The sequence below is a fragment of the Lactuca saligna genome, chromosome 6, assembly GCF_052625555.1.
Source record: "Lactuca saligna cultivar CGN05327 chromosome 6, ASM5262555v1, whole genome shotgun sequence".
NCBI lineage: Eukaryota > Viridiplantae > Streptophyta > Magnoliopsida > Asterales > Asteraceae > Lactuca > Lactuca saligna.
Genome location: NC_136422.1, coordinates 121540412 through 121544920, shown reverse-complemented (window position 1 = coordinate 121544920; position 4509 = coordinate 121540412). Strand labels below are relative to the sequence as shown.

The 4509-nt window shown below is 33.8% G+C and overlaps 2 long non-coding RNA genes across 2 annotated transcripts; both read left to right on the top strand.

Annotated features, from left to right (window-relative positions):
* Window positions 1-1607: 1607 nt before the first annotated feature.
* LOC145000110 (uncharacterized) lies at window positions 1608-2517 on the top strand. The gene is made up of 4 exons (XR_013661128.1): window positions 1608-1717; window positions 2034-2099; window positions 2249-2335; window positions 2443-2517. It is a non-coding gene; the product is annotated as an uncharacterized LOC145000110 (long non-coding RNA).
* Window positions 2518-2638: 121 nt separating this feature from the next.
* LOC144999690 (uncharacterized) lies at window positions 2639-3495 on the top strand. Its single transcript, XR_013660964.1, has 3 exons — window positions 2639-2906; window positions 2982-3146; window positions 3323-3495. It is a non-coding gene; the product is annotated as an uncharacterized LOC144999690 (long non-coding RNA).
* Window positions 3496-4509: the final 1014 nt, after the last annotated feature.

The window sequence follows — 4509 nt, the reverse complement described above, 5'->3', positions numbered from 1 at the left end:
CAGGTAATGTTTTTAACAATTTCTTTGTTCTAATTGTTACCAATATTGTCTCTGTTGGTAACACCCTCTCTTTAGCCTCAATTGAAAAACACATAGCCACCAACTTATCATCCCTAATATATATTTTTCTTTCATATTTAATAGATTATTTCATACTTGAAGGAGATACAAGGTAGCTAATGTGTATCTTTGAAAAGCTTCTAGATGTTGATTTCCTTATATTAGTTATTTTCATATTTACTTTTTTGATAAACACTATTTTTTAGCCATACTTAAAATTTTTGAATGAAATCCCAACGCTTAGCGATTACCCTTTTAATCTTTATCTATCACTATCTTTTTTTGTTTTTTTTTATTTTGTTCTTTCATCAGGTACCCTTTTAATCTTTATATATTACTGTATGGGTTTTTTTTGTTCTTCAATTGCATACTGGAAAATTTGATTTGAATTACTCAATAGTTCCAGTTGAGAATCAGGTTCATATGTAATCCATGTTAAAAATTTGATTTCTTATTATAATTGTTTCTTTTATTTAGTTGTATAATCTTCCCTTAATTTTCCACTTACAACCTTATATTCTGGGGTAGTCGCATACAAACATTTTCCTTTCTTTTTCCATCTCCTTAATTTCGTGTTTCAACCTCCATATATGTGCTTCCTTTATTTTCTGAATTTGGTATCTGAAGACAGGGATGAAACTATATACATTGAGTTGTCGTAGTTTAACAAAAATGTACGACAAAAAGATGAAGTTAAGTTATGCACTCCAACTACCTGACAATATGTCTGAAAGAAGAGCCAACTCACTGCCATTATTTCTGTGTCAATATCAGACTACTCAAGCAACTTATGAGTATAGAAAGCATCACAAGAAAATCAGATCAGACTACAACTACACAAACACTTACATAGGATGCCACCTGTGCCTCCTACAAAATTTCACATTCCAACCTGACTTCATTTCATTATTTTTAAAAGGGGAAAAAGGTCACAGACACATAAAAAGCAAAACACTGAAGCAACTGGATTCACATATTGAGAGCATACACTCGCCTTTAGTTTCTGATTTCTCCTTTTGAGCACCTGACCATATTCAAGACTTCAATCTGTTCACGCCCCTATTTAGTTGTTTCACGGCTTCACCATAGCAGTCATGTCTACAATTTTTCACCTGATCAAAGCCCAAAATAGCACAGCTGACGTTGGACAACATACAAAGGCCATGCCCAATTCATATGGACTTCACTTTTGAAAGGGTGGCTGTCCACATCTGCAACCTGTCTACAAAATCAGATGTTCACATGTTTATTTCACCATATCATCAAGAAAACTACACGTTAACAACTTATCTGCCTCTAATACATGCCATCTCTTCCTGCCCCTATCGCTATACACATATTGAGAGCTACAGAAACTTCTAGTAGAGTACAATGGTTGAAAACATTTTCATCAATTCTTGATGGTGAAAATGGTCTAGAAGCAGTAAGCACATCCAAAATTGCCAAGTTTAGTGGTCTTTTAACTCTTATGATCTTATGAACATGGACACTTATAAAAACACATTATTTTAGTTGATTCATTATTGCTATTTTCATTTCAGGCTTTTCGCATACCCTTATGAGTTGTTGGATATTACAGTTGCCAAATTTACCCCTGTGAATATAGATGGTGAATCTGGTGAACCAACGTACATTATATTAGATCGATCAGTTGAAAGTAAGCGAACTTTATATACTTCTTTGATAGTAACTTTTTGTGTAACAAGCTTGTCATCAAGAAGTTGCAACTCTGATAATCAAATTCACGACACAAATGAGAGAAGATAGGAACAACTTTTGATTCTAATTGTTACTACACATTAAGAAAATGCTAATTTCCATGACACACACAAAAACAAAAACAAGTAGTTCCCATCTTCTCTAAGAGGAGTCATCTACTTTTGGAATTTTAGATTAATGAATTTGTATTTTTTGCAAAGTATTAAATTAAGGATAATTTAAATAATTTGATGAGGGATTAATTACACTTACAGGAAGAACTGGAGGGACTTACTTCTAATTACCCTAATCGCTTCAAAGTTTACTATGTATTGAATCAGGTAGGTATTATTCTTAGTACCAAAAAGCCTATGATAAACAAATCAATGATAGTAGGTTGCTGTTTGTTGCATTGAATTAAACCTAATAATTTTTGGGTTTATTATAAAATATAAATTAAAATAAAGGGCCTGGTTTTGTATTTGTGAAGCCACCGGAGGGATGGACAGGTGGCGTTGGGTTTGTATGAAAAAAAATGATCCAAGACCATTTACATGCACCTTCATCTGATATCAAGGTATCTTATTCTAATTCAACTCCTTTCATTCAAACATGTTTTGAAATATGTATTCAACAGTGGTAAAAAAGGCTAAAATACGTATTATGTGTTTGTTGTGTGAACAGATTTTATGATGTGGACCACCACCAATGAACAAGGCGATGGTTGCTCATCTTGAAGCTTTGGGACATGAATCAGATATGCTATTCTAATTTTAAATTCAAAACCTACTATTCAGAATTTGAGATTTGAGATTCTGTTTGTTGTAATTGGGATTTTGTTAGCCAGAAGTGTGATGTTAGTTATGTGATGAATTCAAACTAATCTTATTTGTAAGTAAGTTTATTTATTTGTTTTGGAATTGAGCTTAAAATATTGTAAATTACATTTTACAGGTGTACGCATGTTGCGAGCTGGAAGCGGTATGGGTGTTATGTGTGGGATGACTAGAGGCATCAAGATGGCAAGACCCCCCTCTTCCTCCATCATGAATTCCACCACTGGTTTGTTGACTTCCAGTACACCAACACCAACACCTGCTCAAGGAAACTCCATGTTGAGATCACGTGAGGCTATGCATATGATTCGGGTGAGTTTCTGTTTATGTTATCTTTCACTTTACGTTTTATTATTTTTCACTTTTGAATTTGCATTTGAGTTTCAGTTTGCATTCGAGTTTCAATTTCCTTCTTTCAACAACCTTCCAAAATCCCTTCAGCCAAATAAAGAACAACAATAAGCTTTACGCCCTTGGTTTATGAAGTGTTTTGGTAGGATGGGATAGTGTAAGGAACTGAATCATTCATTCCCCACAAACAAGTTCAGCAAGGTAAACTACCAAGTTTCAATGAGTCATTTTCTGTTGTCTATTTGTGGTTTTAAACTTAAACTGTTGAGCATTATTGTTTTTATGAGTAGTTTCATATTATGTTATGTACTTGTTAATCTTGAATCCTATTATGCAATTATTATATGTGTTAATTAAATGCTTTTGTACATTAGTAGATACCTCCCTGGACCAGATGACATGTCAGTTTTGGACATTGCATAGACAATCTACACAAAGTTTGAAGAATGTCGAAGTGTAATGTCCTCAATATATAAGGCATTTACTTCTCATTTGGATCGAAGTTACATTGGAAATCGTATTCAATCATGGATCTTCCAAGTCTAGTTGTAGGTATATGTTTTTCTTAATGAATAATGTAATCATATGTATGAATATGAAATAAAGTTTGTTATTTAGTATTTAATAATCATGTATAGGGAGAAAACAACATCTATTGATTTGTTTTATCTTTCCATGGATCGATTATTTGTATGATATTAAATTTTATGCAATGGATTGTATTTTTTGTATATAGTATTTTATTTTTTTGTTATGAGACATTAAATGCAAATTTAATTTGAAAATTAGTAAATCTATAAATAATATTTTTTTTAACATTTAAAATTACGATACGCAAAAATGAGTGTCATCTTCATTTATGACATGGCCTTTCTTGACAGGGGCTTCCCTGATACGCATTGCGTGTCATTAACACGCGCGTCGTAAGGTTACGACGCACGAATGCGTGTCGTCTTACTTTATGATAGGGTCTTCCTTGATACGCATTGCGTGTTGTAAACGCGCGTCGTAAATGAGCATCGTTTATAGACGACGCGCAAAAGTGCGTCGTCTCTCTTTATGACAGGGCCTTCCTTAACGCGCATTTGTGCGTCATCTGAGCCTTTTACGACGCGCAATGAGCGTCGTAAAAGGCTGTTTTTCTAGTAGTGTGACTTTCCATCTTCGTGTCTTTTCGCTAATAGGGCTTGAGTGACCTTGAACTTTTCAAGTCTTTGAACATGTGGGTCAGGGAAAATAAGTGGAGGAGGTGGAGGAAGTGAAGCATGATTTCCATTTCCACAATCCAATCGTGGAACATCATCTTCATGTGGAAAACTTTTTCCAACGGATTCAGTAAGACCATAGATGTCAGACTTTGATATCTACAAAATGGGAGAAATTCAAGTTAGTCGATTGGAATCCTTGATATAACACACAAATGAAATATCAAGGCTAGGACCCAACACAATATTTTACAATTTAGAAGAGGGATGCCAAAATCCAAATTGCAGAACATTTGAAAGTAGGTAAATGACGATTTACCAAATTACACCATGAAAAACGAAAATTGAAAATTAAGTTT